Below are 17174 nucleotides of genomic sequence, written 5' to 3' on the forward strand. Positions count from 1 at the left end.
TTAGAATACAAAGAGAAGCTCAGAAGACTAAACACAAGGAGTAGTGAGGGTGCCATTCCTCCTGGGGAATCCAGGGAACAAGCCTTTCCTTGCTCTTTCCAGCCAGTAAAGGTTGCCTGCATTCCTTGGTTAGTGACCTCCTTCCATCTCAAACCAGCCATCTAAAAGTCTAGGCTCTTATCATCTCCTTCTCTGAGCATCTTGACTCTTTCACCTACAAAGACTATTATACTGGGCTATTCAATACTTTCACCTACAAAGACTATTATTGTGGGTTCTTATAGTGAGAGCTTGTATTGGTTCCCATGGATAATCCATGATAATCTCCCAATCTCAAGACCCTTGTATGAGTTTGCTAGGGCTGCTGTCACCAAGTACCAGAGACTAGGTGGCTCAAACAGGAGAAATTTATTTTTTCACAGTTTTGCAGGCTGGAAGTCCAAACTAAGGTGCCAGCAGTTTTGACTTCTTCTGAGGTCTCTCTCTTTGGCTTGTAGATGCCACCTCCTCCATGTTCATGTGGCCCTTCCTCTGTGCAGGTCTGTGTCTTAACTTTATTTTACTAGAGGAACATCAGTCAGGCTGGATTACAGCCTACCCCCCTAGCCTCCTTTTAACTTAATTAATTACCATATTAGAAAACCTGCCTTCAAATGCAGCCACATTCTGAGCTGCTGGGGGTTGGGACTTCAACACATGAATTTAGCAGAAATGCAGTTCAGCCTCTAAGTCACATCTGCAAAATTCCTTTGCCATGTAAACTATTCACAAGTTCTAAGTATTTGGAGGTGGAGAGATGTCTATTTTTGGGTTTTGTTTTGTTTTGTTTTTGTCTTTTTGAGACAGGCTACATATTTCAGGCTGACCTTGAACTCACTTTGTAGCCCAGGCTGGCCTTGAACTCTCAGCAACCCTCCTGCCTCAGCCTCCCGAGTGCTGGGATTAAGGGGGTGCACAACCACGCCTGGCCAAGAGTTATCTACTTTTCAACAACAGCAACAGCAAAATGCAACATTTTGGCAACTGATAGCAAGTTCATACCTGTAACATTATTAGAATTATTAGAGAACTTAAGACCCAGACTAATTCACATATGCACATTTTCATTTAGAAGTTTGCTCAGAATCCATGTACATAAGAACCTCACAAAATCCAAAAGCCTCAAGTAAATCATTCTGGAACAGAAGCCCTCCCCTTCTAGAGCTCATCCACTGGGAATAGAGAAGAAAGGCCCATTGTAGCTGCCCGCAGCCATCTCCCAACCACCGGGAAAGGTGTGGTTGCTGTCTGGGTCCCGCCTTGGTAACCAGCCTAAGGACTGGCAGCAGGTGCCAGCCAAAGTCAAGACTAGAGCAGCTGTTTTCTGGTTCTCTGCAACAGAATGAAAGGAAAGGAGGCTGGGTCCTGGGAAAGCCAGTGTGTGGGAAGAGACTGGCCTGCCTGGGTGCGGAGTGGGTGTGGCTGCCTCATGGCCATACAGGCTGCTGGAGGAGGAGGCAGACACACCCGCTCAGTCGGGAGGGGGAAAGGGGATATCCGGAGAATGATGTCCAATGTGGAAAAGGCCTGGGGTGGTGTGCGAAGCATGTTTCCCACACAGTCTATGAAGGCAGCATTCTTCCACTCGTTCACTCAACAGCTAGCCATTGAGCACCTCCTGGGTGCCGCTCCAGACAGCAGGAAGAAGGACATGATCAAAACAGATAAAAACTCCTCCATTCTAGAACATTCTCCCAGGAAAGCAGCCAAGCACAAATAAGGACATCCTCCACTGGATAAGGTGGTGATGAAGGGGTTTGTAATAGTAGATATTATAAAGTCAAGGAACAGGCTGAGGAGAAAAAGTGGGAGTAAGTAGACCCTGACAGTGTGGTCATAGGAATTTTTCTCTGGGGAGGGGACATAGACATTGAGACCTGAGTAAAAAAGAGGAGGTAGTCAAGTGAAAGTCTGAGTCAGAACATTCTAGCAAAGAAATGGAAAGCAAGGGTAGAGGAGACTCATGGAGGCTGAAGATACTGTCTACTTTAGTTTGAATCTTACATACACCACAAAGGCCCAGTTGTTAAACAACTTGATCCCCAGCACGGCAATATTAGGAAAAGCCATTAGGGAGTAGAGCCTAGGGGAGGAAGGTAGGTCACTGGGAGCATGTGTTTGAAGCAGGTTGAGGGAACCTAGCCCTTCGTCTTCCTCTCTCCACTTCCCAGCCATCACGATGAGGTAAGTAGCTCACTCTACCACATGGTGTACTGCCTTACCACAGGCCCAAGGGCAGAAGAGCTAATCCTCCATGGACCAACACTTCTAAAAACTGGAACTCTCCTCTTTACAAGCTGATGGTTTCTGGTATTGTTACAGTAACAGACAGCTGACTAACCGACCGTTTCTTCTATTTTCTACCTCATTCATCTATCTCCACACTACAACCTGCCCTGAAGTGCAGTTTGTTGGGCGCCATGCTGTCCGACCTGTACCCCGGTTGGATGATGCCTGTCATTCAGGTCTCTCTTCATACTTTCTTTGGTTCCTATGTCTTTTCAAAAAATCTTTATAGTAGCTTTAAAATACATTTTGTAAATTAAAATTGTGTAAAGCTTTAGTCATGCTAGATGAAAACATCCTAGACGTATGCTATACAACACTGTGCCTGTGATGAACAGCAGGGTACTGTGTATCTTCAAGTTTATTGAGTGAGTAGATCCAATGGTAAGTGAATCAGAAGGCACCATTAGCACCCGGCTTTGCAAACCAGAACTCTGGTAGTCAGTAATGACCCCTTCCCCTTCCCTCATTCTTATATTCAGTTTATCACTGTGCTCTGTTGATTTCATCCTCTAGTGCTCTCTCAAATGGATACACCTGTTTCCAAACTCTGTCCCCCCCTTCAAACTTCCTCCAGCCTGATCCACAGCAACATGCTTATTGCATGCCATACTACCTTCCCCCGACACACGCTCCTCCTGTGTGTTCTCTACACAGCAGCCAGTGGCCATCTATAAAAATATGGGTCACTCCACTTCTGCTTACGTCTCTCCAGTAGCTTTCTAATGCCACCGGAGAAGAAGGTTAATGTATCCCTTTGACTCCTTCCACCTCTCTGTCCCAGCCTCACCTCAGCCTCCTCCCCTACCTCAGCCCCTCCTGCCCATCCTTCGTATCTCTGCTCAAAGATCAGCTCCTCAGGGGTGCCTTGCTCTGTCTTCTTTTTGACATTCTCAAAAGATTATGGTCCTTTATCTCTGACCACTGATCTCTGTTACATGGACACAGTAATTTACATCATTGGTTCGTGTGCTGTCCCCTCTCCTTCAAGCTCCCTGAAGCCTGACATTGTATTTTTCTTGCTTGCTGTACGTATGGGTCCCAACTTACAATGGCTTGATTTAGTATGGCTTGACTTCACAGTGGTAAGAAGAGGAATGCATCCAGAAGGACCGTACTTGGAATTTTGTATTTGGATGTTTTCCCAGGCTAGTGATAGGAGGTACAATTCCCTCTCGAGATGCTAGGCAGTAGCAGTGAGCCCAAGCTCCCAGGCAGCCCCACGATCACAAGGGGAAGCAACTGATATTATGTGGTGTGTTTCCAGCAGTTTTTGGATTCAGGTGTTCAATAATACATAAAGTGTTCAGCAGTTTATTATAAAATAGGCTTTGTGTTAGAGTCTTTTGTCCAACTATAGTTTGATGTAAGTGTTCTGAACACATTAAAGGTAAGATAGACTACTTATGATGTTTAATAGATTAAGTGTATTGAATGAATCTTACACTTAGGATATTTTCAACTTATGATAGGCTCACTAGGATGCAGCCCCTTTATAAGTTGAGGAGCATCTGTCACTGGTTTTGCACCAAAAGATGTACCAGCAGCTCAAGAAAACTGAGCCCTGATCCCCAGGAGCCCAAAAGTGGAGCAGTCTGAGCCTCTGGCTCCGGAAACTGTGGGTGGAGGCTCAGGAGCTTTGCACTGGGCCTGGCTGGGAAAGGAAGGGCGACATCCTCAGCCCAGCCCTGTGGTCACTCAGCCCTGGAACTGTGCTTGCAAGCTTTGTGCCTGATTTCACCTGGAGCATCCACAGCCCAGCCAGAAAATAGTGGCAAAAAGATAGGTTCTAAGACCAAGCCAGCAGATATCTCAGTGTAGGACATTAGGATTTGTATCTCTGACACCCTTGCTATGGTGCCCAGCCATGAATTCAGTCTTTTTTGTGTGTGAGGCAGGGTCTCACTATGCAGTTCAGGTTGGCCTTGAGCTCACTTTGTAGCCCAGTCTGGCCTCAAACTCCCAAGGATCCTCCTGCCTCTGCCTCCTGAGTTCTAAGGTTACAGGCGTGCACAACCACACCTATGAATTCAAAGCTGAGTGCCAACAGAAATGGTCAACAAAAATAAGCAGGAATAGGGGGAAACCTAGAAGTGCAGCAGATGGCAGATGTACTATATTCCTCTGCTAGGGAAGACTGCAAGGTATTGTGTGGGGGCCTTTTGCCTTGGGAGGAATTGTTGGAAGTTACTTTCTCAGAAATAGTAGAAAAAGAAAAAAGGAAAATACAGAAGCAATTTGCACGGAATTGAAGGGACTTAGGAAAACAGCTGCATCTTTCCAGTGTGCTAGAAGTATTCCAGGAATTATAAAATGAACATTCATTCAATAAATACTAGGTCACCAAGGAGAAGGCAGAGCCACTCCCTAACTAAAAGGGAAGTCAGTCCAGTGAGAAAGACAGAACCAAACAAATTATTCAATAAATGTAGCAAGTGCTGATATAAAAGTAACTGTGAAATTAAAGACAAATCCACTTTTCATTTTAGTATAAGTATTGGAATAACTATTATCAAAATTCAGAAAACAAGTGCTGGTGGGGATGTAAAGTGTCAAACTCTCCCATACTGCTGGTAGAAAAGCACAATGGTGCAGCCACCATGGAAAACAGAATTCCTATGTGATCTAGCAGTTCCACCTCTGGGTCTACACTGAACAAAATGGAAGGCAGGGACATAAACAGATGTTTATACAATCATATTTACATCAGCATTATTCCCAAAAGCCAAAATGTGGAAACAACCCAAGTGTCCATCAATGGGTAAATGGATAAACAAGATGTGACGTACATGCAGTGAAATATCATTCAACTTTTTAAAGGTAAGACATTGTTCCCATAGTGGTGGCACATGCTTGTAATCCCAGAACTCTGGGAGGCTGAGGCAGAAGGGCTGCAGGTTCAAGGCCATCCTAGGCAACTTACAGGCAGCAAAACTTAGTTTCAAAAAATAATAAGGGCTGTAAATGTAGCTCAGTGTGAATGCCCTGAGTTCAATTTCAACTGCTACAGAAAAAAAAAAAAGGAAATGCTGGCACACGCTACAACATGGATAAACCTCGATGACATCATAGAGCTAAATAAGATGGTCACAGAGGGACAAGTATTGTATGATTTCATTTACATGTGATTGCTAGGGTAGTCAAAAAATAAAACGGTGGTGTCAGGGACCGGAGAGAGGAACAACGGGAAGTTAGTGTCGAAGGGGTACAGGGTTTCAGTGACAACCACAGAAAGGCTCTGGAGATGATGGCAGTGATGGGTACACAAGAAGACCCCTGGGCCGCACACCTAAAAATGATTCAGCGGGCACATTCACGTTTATGTATGTTTTACCATGATTAAAATAAAGCATTTTAATTAATGAGAATAAGAGTGAGCTTGACTCTCCAAGGATGTTAGGGAAAGAACTGGCACAAAGACAAGAGGCAGAGGAAAGAGGAGGAGTAGTGTTTGCATCTAACACATGCCAGCCAAAGGGACCAGAATTGCGTGCATCTATCACCTGAGCCCTGCGTGACCCACAGGAAACCTCTTTACTGCTCTCGGCTCTGAACACGTGGCTGGGAGGACGAGAAGATGCTGGCCATGGATGGATGCTTCCTGGACATTTAAGTGTGACCCACACTCTTGGAAATGCTACTCTGTATGAAATCAGGGGCAAGGGCATCAGCCTGCTGGAGATGATGGTGGTGAGGAAGAGGGAGGGGGTCATGGGGAGTGTTTTTGAGGTTTACATGAGATTTACAAAGTTTTGGATCAGCCCAGTGGGGAACAAGAGGGAGAGACGAAGGGAGGGCTAGGAGCTGGCTGAGCAGGAGGGAGGCCCCTGAGCATGGACTGCAGATGCCCTGGCGGCACACTTTGGAGGATGCTCTTAAAACCTCCTGGTAGCCTGACAGGGAGAATTAAGAGCACTGATTGTTAGGGGCATCCTAAGATACGAGTGAATGTATTATTTCTAAAACTACTGATCCTAGGGCCAAACCTTGGAAAAAGAAGAAATAAATGAAGACTGATCAGAGCCGTTGATCAGAGTGAAAGTGTTTCCAAATTCGGGCACTCTAACCCTGCGGATGGGTGGGGAAAAATTTCCACTGGCACCCGGCTCACAATAAAAGGTCTAGCCATTGCAATTTTTATTCTGCCTTTCATATGAATTCCAGAGCCATGCCTCTGATTAGTGTTGCTGAGGTGGGGAAGAGGGCCTGGATGTGCTCTAAAAGGTATTTTTATCCCACAGCTACCCCAAATGCCTTGTGATCAAGCCGCAGCAGCTCAGGCACCCCATGGCCACTGCAGGAAACACTTGCTTCATCTGCAGCCAGCTTCAGTTATGGCTCTGTCACAGATGACTCTGTCCTGCAGCCCCTATGGATGACTCTGCCCTCTGTAGCCCCCTCAGTCAGATCCAGGAGGGGTCCCTCTCCTCCCACGAGCACCTTATATAAGCAAGCTCCTGCAAGTCCGTCTGGGTCAGTTGAGACACTGTTTCCCCTTATGTAGTAGCCCCTCAGCCTAAATTCTCACAAAGCTTCTCCTGGATCGCACATGCCTATTTATTTGTGATCTCTGTCTCAAGTCATGCATGCTGGGCTGGTAACACCAAGGGTCACTGTGTCAAAAGTAGATGGCACTGAGCTGGTTACACCGAAGATAGCTGGCAGCCAGAAAGCTGAGCAACAAGTAACTCCCAGGGACCACCATACCTGAAGGCTAAAAGAGGTCCTAAGACCAGTCAGGAGCTGCTTGCTCCTAGGGGCAAAGAGTGCTGATAACACTTTAAAAGATGATAGCTGATAGCTGCTGGTATTCAAATCCAGGGCTGCTAAATCTAAAAGAGCTAGTCAATGGGTTGTGCTGGTTCAGAGCAGCATTCTGGGAGGCTCTTGCAATGAAGATGGAGTGTTCCAGCCCAATTTAGGAAGTTTAGTGACTTATGGAGACTCTGTCTTAAAAAAAAAAAATTTAAAGGGGATGTGGGCTAAGGATGTAGCTCAGTGATCCTGAGGATGTAACCCAGGGTCACTTCCCAGCACCACACACACACACATGTGCACACACACACACACCGTGATTCCTGTATGAGTTGAGACACAATCTTCAGCTGATTGGTCCTGCATGGGCATCTTCTCCCATAAATGGCCCTGAAAAAGTGGATGAACAGTGAGAATAGTCATCAGTAGGCTGATTAACTATCCCATGTCTAATTTCCACCTTACATGAAGTGTGGCTAAGAATCCACACTAAGCAGTGACGCCAGTATGTTTACCCACCATCTAAAATTTTTGTAAATTTGTAAATCTTTGGCCTTTATTTGAGAGAACAGCCATCATACATACAACTTCAGTTCAATTGTCAATAAATCTGACCTGCTTAGTTTTACAAGTAAAGTTTTATTGGCACACACACAGCTCATTTGTTTATGTACCATCTGTGACTACAATGGCAGAGTTGAATGCTTGTAACAATAACTGACAGTATGGCCCATAAAGCCTGAAATATTTACTACCTGGACTAATACAGGACCCCCCCAGTCTAGTTTAATTACGTTATTTTTTTCAGTATACATAATACACTCTATCTGTTATTAAGTCATACTAGTTTTTCACTGGTAGTGAAAATAATTAATAAAAATTTTAAAAACCCTCTTAGTGAAAAAAGAACAAAGTAGTACGGTGTTAACAATTGAATTTACTGGTGTTCTATGCTAATCAAAGCAGATGAAGCTCTGGTAAATCACAGGGAGGAACATACATAGTTGAGGCTTGGCAAACCCTAGATTACAGAGCAGAGAAGTTGAGGAACCTGAGAATGATGACACCCATGTTGGTTGTGGAAAGGGATTTGAAGTTTAATCAGGGGTCCAGGCAGGTCTTCTGTGAGAATGAAGGGTTCCTATCCATCCCAGGATGGAGAGGGCTCAGCATGTCCACATGGACCTGGTGGGTATAGTATAGGGGGAATAGGGCCAGGGAGCTGCAACCAAGCAAAGCCATGGTTGATAAAGGGGGAAAGTAAAGGTGCAGGAGAGTCAGAGGGGGATTCATTCTGACCCAGGGTCTTCCCTCTAGAAGCCTCATGGCAGAGGGAATGTAAAGATATTAGTGACAATTACAACAGTGGTTTTTGTCTGTTTACAGTGGGCAGGTTCCAAGTACCTTACACTTAGGAGCTCATTTCATCTTTACAATAACGCCATGAAATATAGATTTTTTTTTTTTTACAATGAGGGAACTGAGGCACAGAGGGGAAGGGTGACTTCCCAAGGTCACACAGCCAGTGGGTGGCACAGAAAGACATCCTACTAAGCTCTGCTTTGTGAAAAGGCAGGGCGGCCTGGTGAACAGGACCTGCCGCCAGCCCCGCCAAGCACCTCAGTCCTGCCCCGCAGAGAGTGACTGGGCCTTGGCCATTCATGAAGTCAGGTCTGGGAATGATGATACTGCATCAGCTGAGCGCCTAGCTGGCCCATCCCTCCCTGTCTCAGCCCAGCCTGACCTTTAGGATCCAGGTCACAGAGAGGCTGTCATCCTGTGACATCACAGGGAGGTGACAGATGATGATGACTTTGCCAAAAGAGTGTCAAGGTCTCAACTGGCAAGAAGAGGCAGAGCTGTCAGGCAGCCAGGGAAGGACAGACCTCTGAGCCAGGGGTGGCTACAGCCCCCACAGCCCAGAGAAGCAGAGGGGCAAAGGGGCCTTAAGGGAGAAACCATGATGACAGGCCAAGAAACTTTCAGTATGGCCTATCAGAGGCTATTGCCTGTATTTTTCCATTCTTGCATTTTTCTCAATGTATTTACCATCATCTGAAATTATATCATTAAATATCAATGGTCTCCCCTGTAGAATGTTAATTTCTGTGGTGTTGGGTTCTGTATTTGATCTTGTTCTCCACTGCCTGGCACATAGTAGATGCTCAACAATATTCATTTAATTTAAGCCCTACCTCAGCTCAAGCTTTTCAATGTATGGGGGCCCTCGGGGAGGGGGGATGGACTCCCTGGCTTGGTGATGGAGGGGACAGCCCCTAGAGCCCAGCTAGAAGGAGCCTCATCTTCTCAGCCTCTTCCAGTGCTGCAGAGGCAGTCAGGGGAATCTCAGAGTCCTGGGGCCTGACACATCCTTCCCAGTACCTGGTAGTAGGGTCCCATTTAAAGGGGGTGCTGCTTGTGCATTTATGGGTGTTGCTGATGGCTTGGGATGAGACTCAAAGTGTTCCATTTATCAGACAGCTAAAAGTCAAAGTTTGCCCAAGAAAACAAGTATTTTAGCCATTTAGTGAGATATCATCTGAGTTTTATAGGACTCCTAACACTAGTGTCCCCTATGACCCCAGAAGGTGACCATATTCAAGAAGTTCTTCTAGATGCATTTAGTTAAGATGAGGTCATATTGGACAAGGGCGTGTCCCTTCCCCAACATGACTGATATTCCTATGAGAAAGGGGAAATTCGACAGAGGGAGAGCACCAAGTAAAGCACCTCACCAGGCCAAGGTGAGGCCTCCTGAGGCCAAGGAGCACCACAGCTTGCCAGTGACCTCCCAGAAGTTAAGAAGGACTGGAACAGCTTCTCCCTCAAAGCCAACATCCCATCCTGAGACTCAGCTTCCAAACCAGGGAGAATGCATATCTGTGGATCAAGCCACCAAGTTTGAGGTGTTCTATACCAGCAGCCTGGCAAAGCCACATGGCTGTTTCCAACAGTGGCTCTTGGTCACAGCAGGTGAGTGTGCCATGGAGAATTGCTGTGGAAAGAGGGTAATGGAGCCCTTCTTGCTAAAAGGGGATACAGCGAGCTGCTCCTTGTAATGCCAGATGACTGTTTCTTGCGAACAAGCTGCCTCTGGGTCTAGACCAGCCTCCACCCCAAGAGTTTCCCATTCCCCACACGTCAGGCACTCTCCTTTGATACTCTCACCTCCCACCTCCTCTTCCCAGCCTGCCCCATGCCAAGGCTCAACTCCCACTCACCGGGCTTTTCATCAAAGGTCCCAGCTATGCAAACACCTAGACTGGATCCGCACACAGCAGAGGCTACTGCAGGATGAGGAGCAAGAGAGCTGCCTGGCACACAGTGGAGGGCTGCTCACGCCCATCGGCTTGGGGTTAGAGACACCCAAGAATGGCCATGTGTTATGCCAACTGCAGAACAGGGTGTGCAAAGCAGCCTGCTTCTGCAAGGAAGGAAAGAGATGTCTACTGTCTGGAGGGTGAATACCAAGGAATTGAGTTCTGGAAACTGAAGCAGGGAATGGTCTAGATTTTGTTCCTTTTTGCTTGTAAATATATCATAGGTTTTCAGCTGGAAGTGTGTGTGTGCATGCACACAAGTGTGCACACATGCACGCACACATGTGACAGAGAGACACACATAGAAAGAGAAAGAAATCGTACAGTTTAGCACTCTGGAACTATGAGTTCTACATCCATGGATTTAACCAACATCAAATCAAAAATAACGAAAATAAACTATGTCGGTGCTGATGTGTACAGGCTTTTTTTTTTTTTTTTTTTTTTTTTTTTTGGTCAATATGGGCTTTTTTGTTTAGGGAACTAAACAATACAGTATAACACTATAACAGCTAGAATTTATATTGCATTAGATATTATAAGTACTGTAACTGAGAGAAGATTTTAAACTGAGAGAAGATTTTAAGGAGAATGTTCATAGGTTGCATGCAAATACCACACCACTCAGCATAATGCACTTGAGTATCTGAGGGATACTCAATGTGTGTGAGGGAGCGTGTCTTGAAACGAATCAATCTCTTGTGAATATGGAGGGACCGCTATACTACTAAGACTCTTGAAGAGATCCAGAGCCTGACCAAATTTTTCCTGGGATTCTCAGCCTCTATGTAGAGGGAGGACACCCCAAAGTAGGGGTAGAGTGGCAATGCTTTCTTATTACCAGCTTCTCTTTGACCCAGCATGTCAGAAGATAATACATTAACCAAGATCCTAGTTGAACAAGACTAAGAGATTTCTCAGCACATAAAAATTTTAGTGCTAAACTTTTTGTCCACCTTAGACTAGACATACCTAAGTCTAGACACACACACACACACACACACACACACACACACGTATACACAAAACACACAGGACTCTGAAAGGTACCTCAGAACCTATATGAGGCCAGCTTAGGACATACCTGAGCCTTTACAGCCACTTTCAGGGTACCCAACTTGCCCTGAAGAGAGACCATTACTGTTCATCAACTGTTCTTCCCAGCAAACTCTCTCCTAGTTGAAGCTGGGACTGTAAGTTAGAACTTTAGCAGCCTCTCCTGCAATCGAGGTATTCATACAGGGGCTGACCTCCTCTGAGGATGCTGGGAAAGGCCACAGATCCTGGGTAGGAGGCTGGCCTCCATCTCAGCACTTCCTACTTAGAGATGGTTCAGCTTGGGTCAAATTTCATGACGTTTCAGATCCTAAAATCCATGGCTATGTATCCTCACCCTCTCCTTTCACCCTCTCCAATATCTTCTCTGAAAGTTTCTCTCTCATCTTGGCTCTATTTTACATGTAGGAAATTAAACTTGTTTCTACCCTTTGGGAAAGGTGAAAGAGAGAATGGAAAATGTTTCCTTCATTTATCAGGAGAAACGGAGGCCCAGAGAGGTTTGGCATCTTGCTGCAGGTCCTGCCTGGCTCAGGAACAGAAGGGTGATCAGCTGTGTAGCACAGCCAAGGAGGCAGAGAGTTATCACTGCATTTTTCTCTATGATACTCACTCTATGCACCCCGATAGTGGCCACAACGTTAGGTCTCCTATTTCATACATAACTCCCCAGAAGCATGTGCAATCTCTGGAAGAACATGTGGGTGTATCTCACTACAAGAGAGAAAGCAAATCTCAAATCAGTCAGTGTAAAACACACAGAATCAACAGACCAGGTAACCTCCCCTCACTTTTCTCTGGAAATTGCCTCATGATCCACCCTGAGTCCAGTGCTGATAGAAACCAGAGGTCTCTTCTCTCACAGTTGCCCTCTGTGTGTACTTAGACTTTCTGACTTTGTCTTTATCTTTGCCAGCATCTCTTCTCTGCCTGTCCATCACTGTAGGATGCTCTGTTCCTTCTGTCTTCAAAAGGGAGAATCTATAGGACAAGCACATCTTCTCTTGCTAATATCGATCAATTCTTAGAGCATCATTTCAGCATCTACTGATGTCCACAAACATTTGTCTATGTCCTTTACATAAAACCTCCTTTACACACCAGGATGTCAGGGAGGAAGGAGCAAGGGAAGAAAACCCTATTGTATTCCACTAGACGAAGCTGCTGAGTCTCAGAAAAGGACTCTCAGTTCTCTGGTTCCCACATCAGAGAACAAGATGTGGACCAGCCTCATCTTCAGGGCCACAATAACCCTGAATTGCCCAACCCATTCAAAGGCACCCTGATTCCTCTGCCACATAGCTGGGCTGGTTCTAGCCAGGACCCGCCCAATCATCAGTGACATCAGATTGTTTGGGTTGAGTTCATTCCTGAACCATGAAACAGTTAAGAGCTATCCTGCCCCACTGGCTGCTGGACTCATAAAAGTGGACCCACGTGTACTTCCTTGTGGCTCCAAGACACGCTGGCTCAATCATTTGCCCACACCCAGAGGGAGAGAAGGCAGCAGCAGGCAGCACTGCCACCTCACATGCAAATCAGGACTGGGAGTGCAGCTGGACTCCTCCTGCTGCTCCTGGGCAATGCTCCTGGGTAGGCCCTGTGGAAAATGCCATCCTGGTCGCTGTGTGCTCATCCTTGTCCTCGGTCTCCTGTGTGACACTGTGGGCCTGGTGCTTTTGCTGCTGGGCATCTTTGCCACTCTGAATTACTGGGACTTCTTGGTCTTCACAGGGGCCCTGTTCCTGGCTTTCAGTCTGCTGTTCTGGGTCTCCTGGTATACCTTCAACATCGAAGTGCCTCTTGAGAAACTGGACTTCTAGCTTGGCCATGGGCAGAGAAGAAATATATATGCCACATGCAGCCAGGAACCTGGAGCTAGCGGGCAGCAACATGTTGCAGTTTCCAGGATGTCCCATGGGGACCAGGTGAGTGCATATAAGTCCTGCCTGGCAGGGTAGGCACGGAGGCTGGGACAAGCAGGGAAAGGCCAGGACAGAATAGGCAAGCAGCTGGACTATACCCTGACTAGGGATTCTGTGGGTGGTAGTCAATGCTGCACTGGACCAGTGAGGAGAACCTGGAGCGGGTGTTTCTTCTCTGGAAACCATCTTCACAGAGGCCAGAGATGCTTTACAACCCCTTCCACCTCTTCTATACCATGAATGACACTGCTGGCCATCCAGAAGGGGAAAGTATACCTTTAGTTTAGAGCTCGAGAGAATAGAACCCATCCTGATTCTCCACTGAGGAGAATCCTTGATGGGGAAAGAAAGGTTTGTAGCAAAAGGAGAGGATGGAAAGCTCTCCGGCAGCTGCTATGCCCTTGCATGCCTGGAGGTGCGTGCGCAGGCTGTGCGGGAGCAAGCAGAGCGGAGCCATCCAGAACGGCCCCTCTCACTTGCTTCCTCCTGTACCTGCCCAGGTTGGGCACACTGGGAGGGTCAGGTCCAGCCCCCATGTCCACTTAGCAGTGCCCCTACCCCACCCTCCTCACACACACGATATGCAAGCAACGCATGTGCCTGGGCCAGCCTCAGAGGCCAGCAGACTGTGGATTCCGGTTTTCATCTGCTGAGCCATGTGTCACAGCCTCGCAAGCGGCTCATTAACTGTATGGTGCCAAAGGGGCAAAGAGTTGTGATCTATCTTCAACAGAGATAGTGTCCAGAAGATAGTACTGCTCTGGCCGTTACAGCTCTGAATTAGAGATGGGCAGTGTCCCCAGAGAACTGCAATTGGAGCTTTGCTTATTTTGATTACCATTTCCTCTTCCCCAGATGGGCCTGGACCTGCAGTCAGGGGCAGCCAGGCATTCCCTTTTGATTAGGAGATGTAGACGCAAAGGTCGTTGTTGAATTGGAAGAAGGAAATAATGGTTGTTCTTTTTATGGGAGATTGACTCTCTCAGAACTGAGAGTAAAGAGCAGCACACGGAGAAGGTCTCCGTGGAGCGCCTGGCAGGTGATGAGGAAAGAGATGGGGCATCAGAATACCTGGGACCCACTCTGAGCTCCCATACCTAGCTGGGTAACCCTGGGCAGGCTTCATCACCCTGTGAGCTGCAATATTTTTTACTATAAATGGAGGGTAGTATTCTACGCCTCTGTAAAAAGAACCAAAAATGGGCAAGGCAGGAAAAGACTCTTTGCAAACGATGTATTTCCCACAAATGTCAAGTGTTGTTATTTAGTGTGTGGTCTGAGGTGAGTAAAAGGAACCAGAATCTAATTTGAGAATACTTTGTGTCCTTGAAGTTAGTAATAGAGGGGGTCAGCTCGTACTTCGCATTATGAAATTTCAAAGCAAAGACTATCACCCCTGCTGGTATGCCGTTTCATTGACACGGGTCAGCTAATGTGTAAGGCCCTGGAGGCGCCAAGGCAAATGAGGCTCTGCTCGCAGGGAGTTCACTGTCAGGGTTGAGAACAACAGATCTCAATCAAACAGTTACACTAATAGCCGTGTAATAACAAGTCAGGTGAGGAGCAGGGAGGAAAGAAGCATTAAGCCATGAGAACATACCATGTTGAATGGACCCAGAAGGTAGTGACATCAGGTTGAACACCAAAGGAAGAGTAGGACTGGAAAATCTATAGGCAAATAGCTTGGCTATAGGTCCTGCAGGAGCAGGGAGACAGAGAGGCAGAGGACAAACGTTAGAGAGGGTTAGACCCTGTGATAGGAGAGGTTGAATCTGGCAGAGGCTTGAGGTCCCCCTTGAAGATGTTGGCTGTTACTCTACAGACAGTAAGAAGCCATTAACTTACGCTTGCCCAGATGGAATACACACAGGCAGGAGCAGGGGTGCCTGTGGTGCCAGGGGTAACTGAGCCTGTGTGTACTAAAGATCACCCAGACCTCAGCACAGGTGGTGACTATGCTGAGTCCCATGAGTTGAGGAGCTGAGGCCCATGGCTGGTGTGAGGACCCTTGCCTGGCTCCCTCAGCCAACAGATGTCCAGCAGCCCATAGGTAAGGACCGTGGTGGGCAAGTTCCAAACGGTCTCTGATCTGAATCCAGTTTTGTTCCTTTCTAGCTATGTGACCCAAGGAGTGAGTTACTTCACCTCTCCATGCCTCAATTTCCAAATTTGTTAAGTGGAGATGATGTGATTAATAATCACCCCTCCTTCTTAAGGATACTGCTCAGATTAAGTGGATTATTATCTGTCGATATTATTATCAACACAGTGAGTGGCTCAGTAAAGCAAAGGGCACATAGTTAAACCTGGGGCACCAGGCAGAAATCTGGCTTAGGGCAGAAGGGGAGATCTCTCCAAGGGGAGACCTTGAGCCATTATTATCAATTCTTAAGACAGTGTATGTGGTATTAAGATTTTTCATAGGAGGGAAAGTATGTGCTTCCCCAGAAGGCCAGGTTTCTGCTTCAGCTCAGCACACTAGAAGCTGAAAGATCTATTGCAGTTTTCACTGATCACAGTCCTGCAAATAGCACCTTCACTCCTTCCCTCCCTGATCTCCATGTTGGGGAAGCCCTCAAAGCCAGCTCACCTGTCCAGCCAGATTCCCTCTGCCCCTCCATCCCCTGCAGGGTTTTAGGGCTGGCCCAGAGGGACAGGTCAGTGTGGCTGAGACCAGCCATTCAGGAGGCTGCTCATTTATGGGGCTGCACTTGTGACCTTGGACAATTCATTCTACCTCCCTTTACAATGAGACTTTTGGTCTTTATGGAAGGGAAGTTTCAAACTGGCGGGGCCAGGAGAATGGGGTCAGGGCACAGTGAGGGCCAGGACTCCAGCAGCCTCCCCTTCCCCACCACACCCCTCAGCTTACCAGAATAGCTACACTCTAGCTAGTTCTATGTACTGAGCTCGTGTATAAGACTTTGTGTGAACACAAGCCTGTGATACTGAAAACCACTTCTCACGAACAGCTAGTGTCAGTTCCCTTAAGCCCCATGACCTTTGGCCAGGGTGTAATCACGAATCATATTTATGATTTATGGGCAGATTGTAACTGGCTGTGCCAGTTCTTCCCTTGTCAGACAGAGAGGAGAAGGAGAGAATGTGGACTTCTCAGTTCAGAGTTGATGCCACCATTCCTTGTGTGACCTTCAAGGACTCAGTAAGGTGAGGTTCATAGCACTTGCTCCGCTCTGTCCTCACATAAGGAGCTCGTGTTCCTGGCCTGGTGTGGAGAGAGCAGGGTCTCTCCCTTGTAATTTCTCTGGAGGGGACAGCAGCCTGGCCACTGAACCTCAAAGGCTACCAGAGGCTTAATAGTGGCTCTTTGCTATACCCTGATTAGGCACCAAGTACGACATTTGCCCCTTGATTTTATCACTCAGTAGCTGTATTTCCAAAACCATTTGCTCCATGTTCTACTTCGTAGGCTTCTCCCATAGATAAGCACAAGTCCCCAGGGAAAGCCAGGTGAGGACTCTTTTCTGTTCTTTTACAACAGAATGTCTGAGGTTATACACCCCACAAACACTCACATACACCCTACACACATGCCCACTTTCCGTATTGCTCTCCCATGCATCCAACACATCCAACAATACACACACACACACACCTGCTCCTTCACCTAATTAATGCATGAGCACCCTATATGCATATACTGCACATATATGTTCATATACACACCAGCACAGCACCCCCCACATTTGCATAAACCAAATCACACCCACAGCACCCCATGTACATACACTCACAACTGCTGCACACCCACCCAGAAACACAGGCTTACCCA

General features: G+C 46.8%; 1 long non-coding RNA gene across 1 annotated transcript in view; it reads right to left on the minus strand.

Moving 5' to 3' along the window:
• LOC106150173 overlaps window positions 1-17174 on the minus strand; it is a 91585-nt gene that overhangs the window by 46110 nt on the left and 28301 nt on the right. The window lies entirely within an intron of this gene.

This window comes from Chinchilla lanigera, unplaced genomic scaffold (assembly GCF_000276665.1).
Source record: "Chinchilla lanigera isolate Chin_1 unplaced genomic scaffold, ChiLan1.0 scaffold00066, whole genome shotgun sequence".
NCBI classification, from domain to species: Eukaryota; Metazoa; Chordata; class Mammalia; order Rodentia; family Chinchillidae; genus Chinchilla; species Chinchilla lanigera.